General features: G+C 40.7%; 1 long non-coding RNA gene across 2 annotated transcripts in view; it reads left to right on the plus strand.

The window, feature by feature from the left end:
* Positions 1-507: 507 nt before the first annotated feature.
* Positions 508-20,595, plus strand: part of LOC130596950 (uncharacterized) — a 57,800-nt gene continuing 37,712 nt past the window's right edge. For both annotated transcript variants that reach the window (XR_008971646.1, XR_008971645.1), the window contains exons 1-3: positions 508-593; positions 2,242-2,345; positions 3,153-3,239. This is a non-coding gene — a long non-coding RNA (uncharacterized LOC130596950). The remainder of the gene's footprint in view (positions 594-2,241; positions 2,346-3,152; positions 3,240-20,595) is intronic.

Raw genomic sequence — 20,595 nt, forward strand, 5'->3', positions numbered from 1 at the left:
TGCCGGGGGCCCGTGGGCGGGCGGCGGAGCGTGCCGCGGAGCGGGGTGCGGACAGGTGGGCTGGCGGGGGGCGGCGTGAAGGAGCGAGCGAGCAGCGCGGCGGCGTTGGCGTTGGCGGCGGCGGAGCCGGGGGCGGGCCGGCCGTGGGTAGGCAGCGGCGCGGTGCCGGGTGGTGCTGTCCCCCGCGCGGCGGTGGCGGCAGGAGCGGCGGTGGCGGGAGACCCGGCCCCGAGATAAAAAGAGAAGGGGCCGGAGGTGCGCGCTGCGGGTCGGTGCGGCGGCACCGGCAGAAACGTGCCTGGGAGGGAGGGAGCCAGAGCAGGAGAGGGAGGCTCTGCCGAGCGACGAGCCGCCTCCCTCCATCCCTTCCTCCCTCCCTTTCCTACTCCCGCCCGCCCTCCCGCAGGACTCCCAGGCTGGCGGCGCGGCACGGCAGCACCCGGGACGCGCGGCTCCCCTTGGCTGCGCGGCGGCGGGAGGAAAGGAGGGAGGGAGGGAGGGAGGGAGGGAGGGAGCGAGCCGCGCTGGTGAGGAGGAGCCGCCGCCTCATTCTGCGGCACCGGCCGGCGGCGTGAGGAGCGCGGCGAGCGCAGGTGGGTGGGCAGCGCCCGCTGCTCTGCAGCGCCGGACCCTCGGGCTTAGCGGTGCCCCTCTGCCTCCGGTACCGTCCCGGTGGGAGGCACCTGGCCGGGCGGCTCCGTGTGCGTGGTTCGGGTGGGCGTCGCGGTGAGGGGCTCAGTGGGGCTGAAGGGGAGGCTGGGGCGTGGGGCTGTGGGGGGCTTCGCGGGGTCGCGGGCGCCGCGGTGGGGTCGGGCGTGCGGACGCGTGGGACCGCGGGTTGCCGGGGGGGCGGCGGCGGGTGTCCGTGGACGCCGGTATCGGGGCGGCGCCCGGCTGGGAGGGAAGACGGTGAGGTCCCCGACGGGTCCCCGCTGCCGTGAGTGCCTTCCCGCCCGAGGGAGGCGGGAGGGTTAGCTGGAGGTGCGCGTTGGGACGCAGGCAAGCCCCACCGGTGGCTGGGGCTTTATTCATTTATTTATTATTTATATATATGTGTATATACATATACACACACACACACATATATATATATATATATATATAAAGAGCAACTAGTTCTTGGAAAACCGCGTTTGATTTCGGTTTCCGTTCCAGCGTGAGGTTCCTGGTGAAGGCTGCGATCGCTGTTGTAAGGCAGCGCAGGGGTGCGGGTCCCCGGCGGCCGCGGACATCCGTGTGCTCGCCGTGGCGCGGTGGACGGAGTTAGCTTCTCTCCTTAATGTGTTGAGAGCGTTTTCCCAGACTGGGATACAGTGGGAACGTTCGGCCGACTGCTTCCAGGGACGGCAGGGGTAATTCAGAACATGAAGAATGGGGAGTGCATATGTACGCAAAAGCCAGTGTTCCCCCCGAGCTTGTACTCTGAAACTTAATTATTCGGTGAACCCCCTGTTCTGAACACCAGCAAGCTTTGCGTTTTCCAGGAAGCCCTGAATTTTCTGGTTTATCATGTTTTCAGGAAAGGGTTAACTTGAGGGCTCTGCTTACTTCGTGTTTTGGGTCTTATTTTGATGCAAACGGTTAATTTAGTAAAAACAGTGGCATGGTCCTCCAGGTACTGTAAACTGGGCATAAACCAGTTTCATTGTATGAAAAAGTTCAAGATCACTTTTAAGTTCTATGAGATATTCTTCCAAATACTAGCGTTTCTTTTTGTTTGTTTTGTTTTTTGTTTGGGGTGCGTATGTTTGTATGTATTTCTTTACAACCTGTATGAGGTAACTAAGCTGAGCATGGAAATTACATTGCTGCAAAACTGTGTTCATTTTTGTTTTTTCAGATGGAAGATCAAATGAAATTAGTTTTTGTATTTACCAAATAATGAAGTGCAGGTGTATTTTGTGTTGCTGCTTCAGAAGTCACCTTGCTCTGTCAAGGTTATGATGTGTCCACTAAGCAATAAGGATAACTTAAAAATCTGTAAAGCCCATATCTGTCTCTGAGAGTTTTAAATGTTCTGTGGGGTTAAAGTGAGTTGGGACTGTGATTTTTTTTTTTTTTTTAACTTCCTTCCTGAAATTTATTAAAGAGAAAAATTGCAAATAACTCTGAGTATCTTAACACACCTTTTACAAAGGAGAATGCTTTAGAGTGGTTGTATAGAAAAAGAAGTGAGCTGAAACATTGTGGTAATGGGATTTGCAGCATAAAATATGGCTAATTTCTCTTGTATGACTACAGGTGGCAGTGTAGAAGCCAAGAACAAAATTTGGCAGAAATTATTCCGTGTGCAAGAAAATGAAGAGTGTACTCATGACTAAGCACAGCAACCTGGAAAACCACAGGTATGTGAAGTGATTCATACAACTGCCTATGGTGCACCTAGTATTTACTGTATTCTGATGTTCCTGGCTCAATAGGTGGTTTTGGACCAATTATCACTTAATGTATTCACAGTAAGAGCCTAATCAAAATGTCATGGAAAAATCTATATTTGATCACTAAAAGGGGCAAAAATACTTTGAAGGCAGTATGCAAGAAGAGGTGGGATCTTCCCACTTCTTCATGGTTTATTTTAAAGATAAAGAATTGGAGCACTAGGTTGCATGAAGGTATTTTTTTTCCTTCTAAATAAATAGATTTCATATTGATAAACCTAGCAGCATTTATTGGCTTGAATATACTTGAAAAGGAGAAAAAGAAGAAACTTTAGAGAAGATAGGAAGATTTGCAGGCCTGGATGTTCTGGATGTCTTTTCAGTATCAGTACTGTTTTTATGAGCAATGAAGAATGGAAAGCTCAAGGAGAATTACAGAATTAAGAAGATGTAACTAAGAAGATGTCATTTCATGTAACTGGCCAGTGGTGGTGCATATGTGCTGTTAAGGGTTAAATCTTACAAGATTAAAAAAAATAAATAAATAAAATCTGCAATGTTGTTTTCTGTTAAAAAAAAAAAGGTAAAAATAAGCAGTACATAATAAAAGCTCATGATGAGCTTTCATATTTCAATCCAAAGGGAAATACTAAATTACCTTCATAATTATTTTTTCTCATTAATTAGCAATGTTAGAGTGAGGCAGACTTTTTCTTGTATGTTTACATTGGTGTGCACAGCCTCTAGAAATTAGTCCATGGGTCTGCATTCCAGGATTGCTGTGAGGCCATGGAGGACGAGATGAACTCGGAGCTGGAGCTTGAGGATTTTTTTGGAAGTGATGAGTGGGAAGTTATACTGGTAAGATGTGTCAAAGTGGAATTATCACTGTGTTTATGAATATATTTATACTGTTGCATTTGATGGTTGTTATTCTAGTCTGAGAAGGTTTTTTTTATCTAAACCTTTAAATTGCTTCTGTGAGGTCGTGGTTATACCACAAATATCCGCAGATGACAAAGTCCCCTTGTGTCAGCTGTCGTGCAGTATCTGGACCTTGGCCACAGTTTTAGTTCTCGCTAGTTGTGAGGTAGGTTGCAGAAAGAATGATTTATTTCACTGTTAGAATGGCTAAGAGTGTACATCCCATTAGGTATAGCCAATAGCTGTCACCAGTAAACTGTTAAATGATGACAGCTTGACATCTTGACATCCTGAAATCCAAGTCAAAATAATATTTTTTTTTTTTTTTAATCCACTGTTTAAAAAAGCATTCAGGAAACTACAGGTATAGCTTTGTGGGCACCTGTGCCCTGAAACTGTAAGCTCTGTGTAGAGAGGCTGTATCTCTGTTGGTAAATAGCAAGACCCTAATCTGAGTGGGGTTTTGTGAGTGCCTTCATAAAGCTTTCAAAATACCGTGTGCCTTCATAGGGTACCCTGAAGAGCTATTGCAGTTCTTGACTCCAATTTAAATATAAAAAGGTGGATAAATCAAGATCTTTGCGGCAGTTCTGCAGGGGACAGCTCTTCTAACCACTTTTGGCCGTCATGTCACTGGGTTGTCTCCTGTTCTGAGCGGGGACTCACTCTGGTGTAGCTGTGGAGAAAAAAGCATCGGTGCTAATTTCTATACAGCCCCATAGTTCTTTTATTATTATCTCTTATTGAGCAAAACAGTTAAGTATACTTTAAAACCTTAAATTAATAGATCTGATAAAGTCAGTTGAACTGTTTATGTAGTACAGGTCAGCATATGCTTATGGCTGCTTTGAACATTATTGAGTTCATTTGTTTGTGCTAACACATTTAGAACGGAAAATGAAAATATTGTTTGTCTTTGGTACAAAATTTTAATGGGGTCTTTCAATACATCAAGTGTTCAAAATTTTAAATAAAAAAACCTTTGGTAACTAAGCAGTGTGATGTTCAAGAGTTCAATTTACAGACACTTGTCTGTGCTAATTATGAAGTATTGACATGAATGAATGAAACTATTTGTTAAAGTGCCTTCTGCAGTGTATAGCAGTTATGTGTTCACAAGATGATTCATAACATTCTGCAATTTGTGATGAGTTTCCCTGCCATTACTGGAGATTACTAAGTAGCTAATGTATTTGCAGTACACTGGGTTACTTTAAATTAGATTTGATGGTGGAAAGGAAAAGAGAACCATTTACTATCAACTGAAAAATCAGGCCTGTTTTATGAATCAGTTAGTATTGAGTTTCACTTTACTGTATGGTACAATTTATCCTTTACAATAAAATGCAAATGTTTAATCATCTTGCCTATAAATACAGCCATGACAGTGTGTGTGGGAAACCCTCAAGAATTCTTTTGTGTTTAAAGTTGTGTACATTATAGCTAATAAAATGTAGCAGACTTGGTGTAAGTGAAAGTAGAATTCATAGTAAAAAATCTAGTTTTGGAAACTAAATGTGTAAGGTCCCATTTTGAATTGACAAGTCTTGGTTATAGGGACTACTCTTTGATTTGATGTGGGATGTATTTGTTAAGTACAGCTCCCATTAGCAGTTCAACAGATGCTGCATCTTGGAAAACTGTTTTGAGCTGTTTTGAACTGAAAGTTGTGGCTGGGTATGTGTCTGCTGTTGTCTTAAGAAAACTGTATTTAAGGCCTCACACAATTAGTCATTTCATACAATCATAAAGGTGGCTGTAATCCATTAGATTATAAAGCATGATTGCCTGGCAGTTACTGGAAATACCTGTCAGTGATACCAGTATTTTACACAAGAAAAATTAAACTTTCTCGCTCCTTTAGTACCTGTGGAGGATTATCTTGAAAATGCTTTGTGGGAACCTAGAGAATGTACTAGGTCCATGGATTAATGATGGCGAATGGAAGGCAGATGAAGGATTTTTTTGTTTATTTTATTTTTAAAAACCTTAATAGGCCAGTATCAAAGGCAGATTTTTAGAAAGCCACTAGAATGTCTATCAGGAGGATGAGAATGGTCTGATTCAAAGTTGAGGGCAAGGGGAAAGGGGAAGGAGGCACAAAGTGAAAACTTCAGCGAAAGTACACTGAGAGTAAGCCTAAAACACAAGTTGTGTGCCAAGGCCATTAGCTTGGAAACTTTGGTTTCACAGGCTAGAGGTTGATACCAGGTTTCCAGTTAGAAAAGAGTAGCATTTTCTTACTCTCAACAGTATTAATACACCTGTTAAACCAAAGAGATAGTTACGACATTGCAAGATGCCCATTGTAGATTACTATAACTGAAGTGGACTCTTGTCCACTTCAAAAGTCACAACATGCTAAGTATATGTGTAAGGAAAGTATATTTAATTACAAATGTGTAAACTAAACCTCCAGGCATGTAGTCTCACTGTTTATCTCTAAGCAGGCTGCCACTGGGCTTCTATGAGGGGTAACTCCTAATTTGGAGGACATCAAACCTGTAAAGGAGAAATGATCCTGAAATTTCATCCTGTAGATGAGACCTTGCTCTCACGTGATGGCCAGCTATCCTTTTGCTCGGAGAATGCCATTGCATGGTATTGAGTCTAGGTGATAGATGGATATCTCCTGACAACTAAGTGGAGTGCAGCTGGCTGAGTTTATGTTGCTGAAAGGGAGCATACCTTCCAACTACATGCCAAGGAGGCTTACAACAAAAGAAGTCTAGGCTACGTTTTTGTGCTGGAGAAGTAGGTGGAGAAGTGCTGGTGACATAGACGGGCTACCAAAATAGTGCTGGAAACATCATCTGAGTAGCTAAATAGAAGGTTAAGAATAAAGACCTCTGCAGCATCAGTCTGCACTGTAATCCCAACATTCTGAGTGAGGACAAGCAGAAAAGACACACAGGTCAAGATGCCACAGCCTCTGGGGTTGAAGGCCTTAACATTGCTGTGCAATGTTGGTCATATAGATGAAGGTCATATAGATGAAGGTCATATAGAGAACATGAAAAATTAGGTCAAATATAGACAGGAGCACAGAAGAATAGGCAGTCAGATGAAAATAGAACTGTTCTATGCAAATGGTAGAAGACTAGAAGATTAAGATGGAGGGAGTGAATGGTTAGTTCTAAGGTAAGTTATTGATGGCATAGGTCTACCATAGAGAAGGTAGCCAGCAGGGCATTCATTAAAATTTCTATGGAAAACCTGGTCCGGGGAACAGTCAAATGAGTAAAATGCTTGTAGCCAGTGTGGAGAGACTCAGAACAAATGCATATCCCCAAGCAAATCCTTCTCTGACCCTCAACCCATGGTTGAGCAGGCTATAAGAAACAGAAAACTTCAAAAACTTATGTCCAAAACATAAAAAAGTGAAAATAGGGTAAATTAGGCATAAAATACACAGTAAAACAAGTTAAAGCCTAATAAGTGATTTTTAAAAGGCAGAGAAGCTTTTTAAGACTACTCTTGCAAAAACATCAAAACCAGGAAGGCCATTGGGTCAATAGATAACTAAGATCTAAAAGAGCTCAAAAAAATGCTCACTGTGTAGGACCTCATATTCCCAAAACAAAATTTTTCTCCTGTGGGGAGAGAAGCACAAGGTACCATTGAGGCATCTCTTCCAAATCAAGAGATGCTGGAATATTTCGGTTTTTAGAAAAAAACTGTAGAAATGGGTTACAGCATTTGTTACAACAAAAATTGCCAAGTCTGAATGCATCCAAGACCTCTGGAAGAGCTCTCTGTAAAATTGCTGAACTGTTAATGCTGGTGTTTAACAGCAGTACTGGTGTGGTAGCAGTGAACTTGAGCATGCCAAAGGTGTTGCCAGTTTCAAAAAGGCATCCAGAAAGCCTGTAGGAAAGAACAGGATAAGTATGACTGGCATTCATACCAGTCAATTTGTTGGTAAATACAGTGAAGAAGAAAACTAATGGATTCATGGACAAATTTGATATAAGAGTCAGAACAATCTCAGAGGTTTGATAGAGTTCTTTGAAGACACTGTTTAGGTTGTAAGTGTGATTTAGCTGATGCAGTACTCTTCAGTTTCAGAAAGTCTTTTGAGAACTATTTGCCAAAGGTGCTGAGTGAAATGAAACTGCTCTGACATAAGAGGAAAGTTCTCTCCTAGACTGATAGTTGGTTGAAAAATGAGGTAGGAATAAATGACCTGTTTTCACAGAGGGGACAGAGGTCACTCGTGGAGTTGCGCATGGATGTGTGCTGGGCTTAACACTAGTCTGCATATGCATTGGTGATCTGGACACATGAGTGCAGAATGACTCTAAGTTAATGAGGGTAGCAAAAATGGAAGCTAATTATGAAGAATCAAAGAGGGATCTTGTGATGCTTAGTAACTGGAGATGAAGCTTGCTGCTGATACTATGAAGTAATGCATGCAGGGGAGAACAATCCTGCTATTATTGAGGCTGTAAGCTATTAGCACCAAAGGAAGTGATGTAGAGAGCTTACTATAGTAAATCCAAACATTGGTTAAGTGTTTAAGACTGGTAAAAAAAAAAAATAATCAGGGAAGAATGGCCAACAGAGCTTAAGTCTGCTATGCCAGTCTATAAACTGCCTGTGTTTTTGTCTCGACTCTGGGGGCAGTTCTGATCCCCGTATTTAAAGGAAGGGTGAGGGGAAAAAAAAAAAGAGAGAGATAATAGAACTAGAAATGGGTGACAGTGATAAAGAGCAATTAAATAGATTAAGGATCTTCAGCCTAGCAAAGAAATAGCTAACAGGAGTTGTGGAGTCTCCTACATTGGAGATATTCAAGGCCCACTTGGACAAGTTTCTGTGTGATGTACTCTAGGTTACCCTGCTCTTGCAGGTGGGTTGGACTAGGTGATCTTTTGAGGTCCCTTCCAACCCTTGGGATTCTGTGATTCTGTCAAAATGATAAGAATCTATATAGGAGTGTAATGGAAAAAATGAACAGCGAATGCTCATTAACTGTCTGTTGTTCTACAAGACCCAGAGGGGATCAAATAAAATCATCAAGTGGCAGATTCAGAACAAGTAGGAGGTGGCATTTTTTCTTCATGGCGCATAGTTTAACTATGAGCCACTGTACATACTAAAAGTTTACCTGGCTGTGGGCTTTCAATGCAAAAGGATCAATCCTTGCTTTGCAGAACAGAAAGCTCCGTCCCTGAGGGCTTGGAAGGGATCCTGAGATGTATCCCTGCAATATCCGTGCAAACAGGGAAATCCCTGCTTTCCTTGGCCTAGTGCTGAGAGACCTCTGCTCTCAGCCTTTGCTAAAGATATGGTATGGGGATAGGCATATCTTTGGTCTGACTGAATATACTATTAGTATGTAAAATGGAGACAAATTGCAGTCCCCTAAAGAAAATGCTGACCATATGCCATTCCAGATGCATGAAAGAATTATTGCTGAAGAAAATTGTTGATAAGGACAATTTTTCTTTTCTTGGGCTTAGTAACTTCCCCCTTCCCCCCCCCCCCCCCCCAAAAAAAAAAAAATCAGTTTTCTTTAAAGACTGTACCAGTCCACACTATACCATGTTGATACTTGAAGTTTAGTGCCTGTGCAATGGAGTTGAGATTCTTTGTTCTGAGGTGTCAGCATTCAGCTTTAATTCTGTGCTTGCTCAAAGTAAATTGAGTGTTTGTTATTCCTTGCAGTCTATCTTTATATGGACTGAATTAAAAACCTAAACGCAAAAATAAACTGGAAAAGTTTAGGACAAAATTATTCATATAATGAAATGCTTACCTATATAATAAAATGAAAAATGCAGTTCTTGAGTCAGGAACATGGAAGATTAAATCTCTTTTCCTATAAATATGGTGAGATTTACACTTACGTTCTTTCCTTATCCAAGCATACAAGGACTAAAGCTATATTAGACTTGGACTGAATGAAGACTTGGCGAAAATAGCTTATTAAGAGTAAAGGATGACTTGACCGCTAGACATGAAAATTGTATTTAAATATTAAAAGGATGTAGAAGTTAGAAACAAGAATTATGTAGTAATCCAACCAGTAACAAATGAAATGAAAGAAGACTCTCCAGATTTTAAGGCTTATGAGCTTGTGTGAGTACAGCCAGCTGTGAGGTACAGAATTGGTGCAAATGCTGTGCTACATCCTACAAGGAGTTACAGGAATGGATGTTGGGTTATACACAAAGGTTTACTCTAACCCAGGAAAATTAGTCTTCTTGGGTTCCTGTGGTCAGTAACAATAAATCAGTATTTCCAGCGTGTAATACAGAGAACCCCAAGCTGGTTTGTGCTCTGAATTACCATCTAGAGGAGCCTTTCTCCGTCCATAGTGGCTACAGACTGACAAGGGAGACAAAGAGGACTGGCCTCCCTAAGTCAAAGGTGGCCTTTGAATATACCCATTCTTTATGTTAGTGTCAAACCTGATTTATCTAGAGGTTTTAGTAGATCACTTTTTAAATCCAGTGGTACTGAGATAAAAATACATAGCAGGACAATACTGGCTAAACCCCTTTTTAAGGGTTCCATGAAGAAGTGCTTATTTCGTACTTCAGATTGTCCCACAAAGTTTTCCACACTTGCCTGACAAAGCTGACAGCTGTATTAAAGAAAAAGGAAAGTAAAATCAATGATTTTTTTTTTTTCTGAAATAAGAGGATGACTCATGCAAAAAGAGATCATCCTGAGTTTTTTAAATTACAAAAGCTGAGCAATAGAGCCTGTTTGAAAGGAGAGGTTAATTAGGTACCCCACCAAACATCCCCAACACGCTCTTCTTTTTTAGGAATGGGAGAAGAATCATCCTCTTGTTATCTCAGTTATTCTCATGATCTGTTCTTTAGAGTATTCCTATTTGTTCAAAAACAGGAAAACATACTTCAAGAGTATATTTTTCATTTTCATTTCCTGTAATGAAATATGATAGCAAAGGAAAGAAAAATGTAAGAAAAAAACCTGTTTCTCCTTTTTATTTGGTAATTAATGTAGTTAGGTAGTGAAGCTGAACAACTGGCAGTCTGACATTAAAGGAGATTTTGGCCAGCACAGATGACAGTAAGTTTTAAGTTTTTCTAAAAGTAATTTGGTACCAGACACTGTGGAACAAAACTTCACTAGTAATGCGTTTGGAGAGTTAGTCATTCACATCTGTTTAAAACCATACTTTAACCATAACACATAGTCTTAAATAGGTAACAATGCAATAATAAATAATAATAGAACAATAGAAAACATAGTACACTTCTCAAGCAGTATTTATTCCAATGTTATCTCAGGAAGTGAAGCCTGCTGTGGTTTTTTGGTGGGTTTTGTTTTGGTTTTATTCTTTGGAAGTAATTTCTTTGGAAACTATTTCAGCTGTACTTTTCTAATGCAAAATCCTCTGAGAAAGCAGGCTGTGAATTTCAGTATTATGACATTCCTGCATTTGTTCCACTTTTTTTTTTTCCATTTTTAATATCACCTAGACTTGGTGTATTTCTCTTTATTTTGGGGACATGGCTGGCTCTGTAGTTATTCCCTAATGCCTTACAAATAGTTGGTTGTACTTGTTAGTTTTTATCTGGGTGGTTCTTAGTGTTCCTGATAATTCAGGTGATTGTGCACTCAATAATAAATGGGAAGTCAAAATGAAAGGCACAGGCTGTCCTCAACTCAGGTTTCAGTTACATGAAATCTCTGTCGCTTACAAATAAAGTTGTAAATTCTTACAAAATCTTCAATAAAATGGAAGCCAGAGCCCAAAGCAAAACAAAAAAAAAAACAACCAAAAAATCAGGTCTCTGCTGAGCCCTGTGGCCTGGCACAGGTGTAGTTCTGACATCATCTCCCACAGCCTTACATCTTGCTGGCTCGTGAGAATGCAAATAAGTTGCAAGTCCTCTTGTTTCAGAGACTGAAACCATTGCTGATTGCCTTTTCTCTTTTTATATATGCCTTCTTTTCTGTTTTTATTCCTTTGTTTTTTCTTAGCTTCTCTGCAGTTTTACCTTTAATCATCACCTAATTACACAAATGTTACAGAATTAAAAAAAAACACTATTACTTATTTTGACCTATCTTGGTGTTTCCTGAAACTTCTAAGTACTGTCCCCCTCTTTCCTTTAGTCTGTGCACAAATAGTTTCTAATTGGAATGAATATTTAACAGCATATTGAATGTACAACGGCACTATCGTCATTGACCCAAATCTGGTCTTTTTATGAAGTTTAAAGAAGTTTTCATTTCACTTGTTCAGTCATAACAAGCAGGTCTACCCTAAGTGTTAGTGTGCTGCATTAGTTTTCTGATGGAAAAGGCCTTTTGAGAGTTACACAGTTTAAAACATTTTACCTCACCAGATAAACGTGCATATGATGAATTACAGAGACCAAGACAGTACTGGCAGCATCTTAAACCATGTTATCTCAAATGCTTGCCAATGTGGGCATTTGTGTATTAGATTAGGAATCTGTGAAGGTGTAAGCTTTTGCTGAGTATGGTGAAGATGGTTTTGAATTGGGCGCAGTGTCTGTTGAATGGCTTGTTATTTCCAAGAGTGTAGCATAAGTAGCTCAAACTCTGTTCTATGTTCGGTTTAATTTACAGTGTTCCTGGGAACATAGTTGCTGGGAAAAGCCAGAGACCAAAGAACTCAGGAATCTTCTGATTTCTGCATATTAATGCTAGCTGTGGCTCCACTTGCTCTCACTTTCTGTGGTCCTGTTCTTTGCTGTGCAGTTTCTGCAGTGAGTGAAAGGCAAGGCTGCTCAATGTACAGAGTTGCAAGCCTGAGGGTTACGTTATCATCTTTAGAGGTGTAGGATGGGATTGAGGCTGTGGTCACGTAGCTGTTTTGCCAGGGAAGTACCTGAGCTTCTTACTCATCTTTAGACTGTTTGAAAAGAGTCATGCTCATCTGTTGAAAGAATGAGCATAGGTACCTGACTCTAGGAGATGATTTGGGTTTTAGATGGCAGGCGGAAGTAAGCCCCTGAGCTACAGACAGCATCTAGGCTAAGGTAGGACTTAAGATCTGTGTCGACACTTGGGTATGTCTGAGTTGTTTCCAGCTTTGGCCAGGCACTCTGATTTGTCCTTCTGAGACTTAGCTTGTCCTAATGCCTAGGTAAGGAGCCCGTCTGTCTGCTGCAGAGCTCTGACTTTGCTTTGGGGACCAGTTTACCATCAGTTAGGAGTAGTAGTGCATGGCTTCCATTGGAGCCTTTTATTTCATCTAGCTTTTGGAACAGTGTCGGCAGGCTGGAATTTCAGGGAGCTGCCACGTACAGAGACAGTAGATGTTTTGGGGCAATATGTTTCCTCATCCTTTTCCATCATCCTTATGCTTCTTAACTTTTAACTCCCAAAGACTGCCAGTAATTCACATCTCTCTGCTATGTTCAGCTAAAATGTGAGACCTGCTGAACATTGTCCAAATGATCATGTGTAAATCCTTGTTGTTGACAGCTCCATTGCAGCAGTCACTTTTCATTTTACTTCATCACTGGAGATTATGAATTGTTAGATGGCAACTGAGAATGGCAAGGCTAAAACCAGAACTGCAACCTTTCTTTCTACTTGAATTTGGTCTATAGGTGAATGCTACAAAAGGAAAAATGACTGGTTAGGTGTAATTTTGTGAAAATTTTTTTTTCTTTCTTTTTATTTTTTTTTCATACTGGGCAGTTAAAGGGAGAGGATCTGGTAAAACCAGTGATGTATTTCATAACTCCACCACATGTCACTTTTTGGATATTTAGACTCCAAATGAAAAAGTCAGCCCATTCCAGCATAGAGCCATGGGCTTTTCATATGAAGTAAAGGGGCATATTATGACTAAGATGGATGGAGATAAGTATGTAAATAAGACTTTGCAGGGCTTGAAGTTTTGGTGATTTCTGTAAAGAGTTCTATGATGTTTGCTGTGTGTGTTCCCTCCATCCCAGCGCTCTTAAAATTGGTAAATCAGAACCAGCTTTTTTGGATTAAATACATAGCTCTAGCATTGAGAGAACCTTCTATTTAAAATAGTAACTTCCAAGTCTGAGCTCTGATATTGTCCTGCACAAGAATTACTGAATTGCTGAATATGAACTGGCAGTGTGTCCAGGTGTCAAAGAAAGCCAAAAGCATCCTGGCTTGCATCAGAAGGAGTTTAGCCAGCAGGACCAGAGAAGTGATTGGCCCTCCATATTTGGCAGTGGTAAGGCTGCATCTCTAATACTGTGCTCAGTTTTAGGCCACTCACAAGAAGAACGACACTGAGGAGCTGGAGCATGTCCAGAGAAGGGTAACAAAGCTGATGAAGGGCCTAGAGAACAAGTCTTGTTGGAAGTGGGAACTGGGGTAGTTTAGCGTGGAGAAAAGAAGGCTCAGGGGAGATCTTACTGCTCTCTACAACTACTGAAAGGAGGTTGTAACACGGTGAGTGCTTGTCTTTTTTCCCAAGTAACAAGTGATAGGATAAGAAGAAATAGCCTAAAGTTGTGCCAGGGGAGGTTTAGATTGGATATTAAGAAATATTTTTTCACCAAAAGGGTTGTCAAACATTGGAACAGGCTACCCCAGGAAGTGGTTGAGTCACCGGCCCGAGAGGTATTTAAAAGATGTGTAGTATTGCTTGGGGGACATGGTTTAGTGGTGGACTTGGCAGCGCTGGGTTAATGTTTGGACTCTGATATTAAAGGACTTTTATGACCTAAATGATTTTGTGGATCTTTTCTTTCATAGTCTTTCACTAAAAAGAAACACTTGGATGAGGCTTTGAACAACCTGATCTAGTGGAAGGTGTCCCTGCCCATGGCAGGGGGATTGGAACGAGATGATCTTTAAGGTCCCTTCCAATCCAAACCATTCTATGATGCAACTTTTTTTTTTTTTTCTTAAATTTGAAACTTTTGTGGGTTTTTTTTTGCATAGACAGACCTGGAAAATTTCAACCTAAAAAAGAATTGCTTTGCATTTGTGGATCTGGAGCATCGCAGGGAGTAGTAGTAGTGCTCATAATGAATTTTGAAGATAGTCGTCATTCAGAAGATAGCAGTCATTCCAAGAAGTCTGCTATAGGTCCTTTGATTCAGCAAAACTTAGAAAGCTCATAAGAATTTGAAGCCAGATGGACTACTTGCTTAAGTACTTTGCTGAGCTGTTCATAAACTGTGACTGGTTTAACAATTAGTTTGACTCTGATTTCATTTTAATGATTCGAGTTAGAATAAAGCTTTGTCCCACAGAAACTTCCTTTTGTTTTACTTCTCGTTAATTAATGTCTTGGAACATAGTGAAAAGCTGATGAAACCTATGGATTACATAAATCTGTGAAGCTGGAAAAATCTTAGGTGGTTAGAATTAAGTCCAACTTAGCTGTGAGGCTTTTGGGGAATGGTATGATGTAAAAATGAAGTTTTAGAAAGAAAACCATGTACGTGTTACCAAAATCACAGGCATTAAGTAACTTAGTGAGCAGTGGCACTCAGGGAAGAATTTTGAAGCTAAGCAGTAGTGGTCAAGTTGTTCAGAGGGAAAGAGGAAAGTGCGCCTAAATTTCATGTCCATGATGTTACATTTAATGCAGTCAGAGGTTGTGACAAAAATATATCAAAATGTCTAGAAAATGAACCACTCTCCCCACCCCCAAAAAAAAAAAACCAAAACAACCCAACAAAAAAACACTTCCCCCCCAAAAAAAAAACAAAAAACAACAACAAAAAAACCAAACCAAACCAAAAAAAAAAAAAAAACAACAAAAAAAAATGAAAGAGATAGCCCAGGCAAAAGATATAATGGCTGAATAGCAAAACAGATACTATTGAAAAGGTCCTTCTAACAATCATTTTGTCGAATGGATCTTGCTACACAGGATTCCTGGTTTTCATCAGAATTTTGACTAGTACTTGCTCACTGAGGGGTATTTCCTATTATTTCTCAGTGGTCATGCTCTGTCAAGATACGTCCATCTAATTGCCTACATTTGAACCAGGAAATATTTTATTCAGAAAATGCTATGGATCTTCAACCCCCTTATGGTATTTTAAACAGAAGTTCATCAGAACTGATAAAAAGTTTGTCTCTTAGACCAAACATTTCTGAAATAGCACAGGATTTTCCTTAAGTAGCAGTTGCATCTTTTCTTGGTTGCGTGATGAAAGAAATGCTGTTGTCTTGTTGTTAAAGTTTATAGATGTTTTTGTTACCTGCTCCAGTTGCCTCAGATGTTCTTTTACCTTTTCCCCTTCCAGCCTGTATTACTGTAAGACCTTTATGAAGAAGTTTCTCTTTTTTTACAAGCTAGTTACATGGTTACCATTTAGTCACCCAAGTTTTCCACCAGCTCTGTTAATAAAGACATTTGGCCTACATGACACTTTGAAAACAGCATGTTTTTCTCTTCCAAGGCAGTCACTTTACTGTGATTTTTTTTATTTACACTGCATGTTAATCTCTCTCAAGCCTGTTTACTGAAATGTTCATTATTAGCATCCTTTTCCTCCCCCTCTCATAAATTCTTTTTATGCTTCCACTTTGTCAGGCAGGACTTTTTTTCCCCCTCTTCTAGGCAGCATTATTTTCTGCGGGAGTATTAGTTGAAGGGCATTAGCTTTGATGACTTTGGTGGGGCATTCACAAAGGCTGTCTTTAGTCTTGTGGGAATACTGACTGTGTTTCCTCCCTGGCTAATGGAAAATGATTGGGGTTTCTAGGGCAATTCTGAATTTCCAAGTTAGGCTTTTTTTTCTTTTCTGAATTTCCCTCCAGAGAAAGCCACAGCTTTTGCAGATGGTGCCAGCTGCAGCATCCCTTCTGCTGCTCTTGCAATGCTTTAAGTAAAGGGCAGAAGCTCCTTTCTGATTCTTGTAGTTGCAGCAAGGCTGGATTTAATGGCAGCTGGTGAAGAGCTGCATCTCCCTGCCTATGGTGGCTGGATATATCAGGAGAGGAGAACTAAGATGAATGATTGAGAATTATGCAGCCTTGTTAGGTTGCAGGTCCTGTTTATGTTGGCTTAAACTGTGTACACTTGATACAAAATACACCATACAAGTGTTGCAGTGCTTGAGTTGTTTCTGTTCTCAGTGGCTGCTCCAAATCAGAGAACCCAAAGAGTTTAGCTGGTATTTTCTCAGGGTGCCTCTCATGTAATGGGGCTGCAAATACTTGGTGGCTGGTGTCATTGGCTTAATATAGTCATCAATTTTCATTATAGTTCTGAAATCTGTCCTGCTTTGCCATGTAGAAAACTATTTCTGTCTTACCTGAATTAAACAGACTTTTGAAGCTGGTATGTGGCTAAAATATTATGTGGTGCTATTACAAACTTGTCCCTAATAAATTAATTTTAACTTGGGAAATTTTGTTCTTGTGGTATGTCTCCATCTTTGTTCTGGTTCTGGAAAAAGTTGAGACTTCTATGGAGACAAAGCTACCTTTGAGACCTTGGAAGCCTTACTCCTAAGAGTCTGCTTGATGTCTGCTTCCAGCCTATTATTAAATCAATAATTATTGTTTGCTCTTAAGGATATACAGGATACTTCACACTGCATATATTTTGGCACTTCTAGAAGAAAATGGTGTCTCTGCTCTAAAATAGCTTTTTGTAGAATAAGGGAGACACCAGATACATGAAGCCTTGGCTGTGTGCTCTTTTTCGTTCTCTTAATTCATTTATTTTCTCTTCCTCATCATATTGGCTTATTAGTCTACCTAATCTCATTTAGGAAGTTTACCTCAAATGTATATACTTGTGTATTTTACAAATGTAAGTTTGGAATTTAGCTGTAATGTTTCTGTTATTTATATCTCATGTAATTCATGTAGAAACCTGTATGGTTAACTTAATTGCATTAACAAATTTTAATGTGAATGGGTTTTACGTTTGCAGTTCTTGACCTTGCTAATCTTTTACTGATTCCTCTCCCCCCACCCCCCTGCCCCCACATTTCTACATGTATTTTAATTTTCTTTTTTATGTTTTCCTTTTCTATGTTATTTTTTCTACACATACTGGGAGGGGATTGAGGGTGGAAGAAGTATGCGAAGATTTGCAGAGAATCATTACCCTGTGAGGCATAAAATTATATCGTTTATTTGATGCTTAACACTACACCTAGTATCTATGTTTGGAAGAAGAGCATGGGGAATTCCTTTAAAAAGTGACACAAAAGTAGGAAAGGATGTTAACAGACAGTGATTAATTACCTTATTGCAAAAGGGGAGCTTTTTGTATTGCTTCTTAGTTTGAAATGAGTTGCCGTATGTTGAGAAGAAGGTAGAGACTGACAGAAGACTTTCCTGTCTTACTAAGCTGTGAGATCAGGAAATAACTAAATTTACCATGGGGAGTTTACCTAACTAACCACAACCTTTTACTAATATGTTCACTTTGTCCTTGCATACAAATTTTGAAATAAAAGTGCCAGTACTCATGTGTCACTGATGGGAAGTAAAAGGCAACATTTTGGTCATAATTGGTAGGAGGTGAGACTGACATTCACATGAATTTTCCCCAATTACAGAATGAGCACAAAATATTTCATAGAAATTAAATTACTATCTGTCATGATAACCTGGCATTTGGAAATCCTTGTGCTTTGCCACTCTTAATGCTTGGTCTTTAGAAGTTGTTTTCTTTGAATAGGAAATACATTATTTGTTTAAAATGTTATTTTTTTTCTTTAGATTTCAGTCTTCAGTTTTAGCACAGCCTTCAGAATCTTTTTTTCAAGGCCAGAAATATCCTCATGCTATCTTTTAAAACCTCCTGCATATCAAAGGACACTGCAATGTGCACAGCAATGATTCTGCTGTGTTCAGTATCTTGCAAAGACTTAAGGGGATGATGGAGAATCCATCACTTAGCCTGGTACTCTGTTCAAATAAATCGTCCTCACTGATAATTTATACAGACTTAAATCCCTAAGTCTCACTTGAAAACAATTTGGTTTTTATCCCTTAAATTACTTGGGCACTGTTTTTTAGCACCTTCTACATATAGTTCTAGTGTCTATGTATTCTAATATTGATCTCACCATACACAGAAAAAGGCAAGCTTGTTTCTGTTAGGTGTCCAGGGATTGCCCTAAACCTTTTTTGCCATAACACTGCCTGCAAGGTGCATGTTAAGTGATTTTGTCAGTGATATAACACCTCCATGAAAGTAGCTGCCATCCAGGTTATGGTCCCAGGTTTCAGATGTGCACCAGCTTTCTCTGTTCTTAGGAGTATGACCTTGCATTTGCATTACAGTTTGCCTTGTGTTCTATGTGTATGCAGCTGAGAATTTGGGGAAGTACCAGGCCTGGTTGGAGATAAGTCTGCTTACATATTTGAGTCGTCTAGCATGCTTCTAGACTCAATTCTACTGTGTGAGCCTTAAGAGTAAGAACTGTCCTAAACTGTGACTTCTCTAACTCCTTGCATTTTGTAATAATTTAAAAATGAGTCATCTACATGTCATTTAACATTACACTTTGCACTTGTCAAACTGTACTTTCCTCTTATGTAGGAAAAAACTAGAAAAATTTTACTTTTTTCTTTTCTACAAACTCTGGGAGCTCTTGGGAACTCCCCTGTTCTATTCCCAGCTTGCCCCTTCACAATCCAGTTCCATTTTTCTGTTAAGTTAGAATTTATTTTTTTTTTTCTCCTTATGCTAGAGGACACCCATACAGGCTACTGTTGCTTTCTTCTGTGACCTTGACCACCTGCAGTCATGTATCTGGGGTGCCTTTGTTAAACGGTGCAGGTACTAACCTGGCTGGTTGACTGCAAAAGCTGGTTTATCTGGAGACTCTGAAGGGATGAGAGCTGCAGTGCTTGGCACTCAGGCCCCATTTTGCCTGATAGCTTGCAGTTGTCAGATTCCTGACTGTGGGAGGGGGAGAGTTAAAATGCCTCTGACATTTCATGCCTTCTGTTCATATCTGATACATCAGCTACATTTTGGGATGCTGTCTTATGAAGTAACTCCATAGTGTCTGGCACCTTGTACTAAATCAAGGTTATGCTCTATATTTATAGAACAACTTTCTGGAGCCTTTCAAAGCCTGCTCATTGCTGCTTAGAAGTCATAGAATCATAGTATGGTTTGGATTGGAAGGGACCTTAAAGCTCATCCAGTTCCAACCCCCCTGCCATGGGCAAGGACACCTCCCACTAGAACAGGTTGCTCAAAGCTTCTTCCAGCCTGGCCTTGAACACGGCCAGGGATGGGACATCTACAGCTTCTCTGGGCAGCCTGTTACAGTGTCCCACCACCCTCACAGTAAAGATTTTTTCCCTTATATATCTACCCTAAATCTACCCTTTTTCAGTTTAAAGCCATTCCCCCTTGTCATATCACTACATGCTCTTGCAAAAATCCCTCTCCAGGTTACTTGTAGGGCCCCTTTAGATGCTGGGACACTACACTTAAAACTTTTTTTCAGCCTCTTACATGTTGCAATAATGATTGGCTTTGGAAGCCACCAAGTATTCCTGGTGCGTGGTGGTTGCCTGTAGCAAGTAATGCTCCCAGAAAAAAGGGCTGTAGAGCTTCAGCCTGAAGACCTTTTTCATACAAAAATGTATTTGGTATCCCTATCCAATATAAACCAGACTAGGGCTGCTCAGCTGCTGAAGTCTATATGTGGCTTGACAGGATTCTTCATGTAACCCTTTCTCCCAGAGGCTTCTTCAGTGTAGACCATGGATTCAGAGATAGCTGATACCTGTTGCTGCTGCTGCTGTTTTCCCTGCAGCCCCTCTGTTGTCACTCTGTGTATTGCTCCTCAGGAAAACACTATGCCTGTGTATGGGTTGTCACCACCAGCATAATACAGTTTGTGTGGGTCCGTTTCTTACCTGTGTGTGAGTTGTTGCTGGGGATAACTGAAGCTTGCTTACGAGCAGTGTGAATTACCTAATGAATAATTGCCCATTTTCTGGCAGTTGTCTTCCCATCTCAGAGGGTCGATAAGGATACAGACTGTGTATATAATGTATGTTTGGGAAGTCTGATGCTTTGAAGGGAGCATCCAGGATTTGCACAGGCTGTGTTTTGCTCTTGTGAATTTGCACTGCTATGATGTACAGAGCCCCCATAGGCAAATAAAGGGTGATGCTGTTGGGGTCTCACAAGATGTGTGCAGGGCTGGGGCAGGAAGCATAACATTGTGGTATTTGACAGTGCCATGCTGTCACAACTCTTGAGTGTGGAGTGGAGTTTGGAGAGGCTAGGAGCATTGTCTGGGCTCCTCAGCTAGTCCAGTTTGTTAGGTGGCCATAGACTCTAGTTTTTGAGGAAGTGTTGAAAACTGGAGAATCAACTTATAGTGGAAATACT

Source organism: Pezoporus wallicus, unplaced genomic scaffold, assembly GCF_028554395.1.
Source record: "Pezoporus wallicus isolate ANWC-B61680 ecotype Strahan unplaced genomic scaffold, APGP_CSIRO_Pwel_v1 contig_1739, whole genome shotgun sequence".
NCBI lineage: Eukaryota > Metazoa > Chordata > Aves > Psittaciformes > Psittacidae > Pezoporus > Pezoporus wallicus.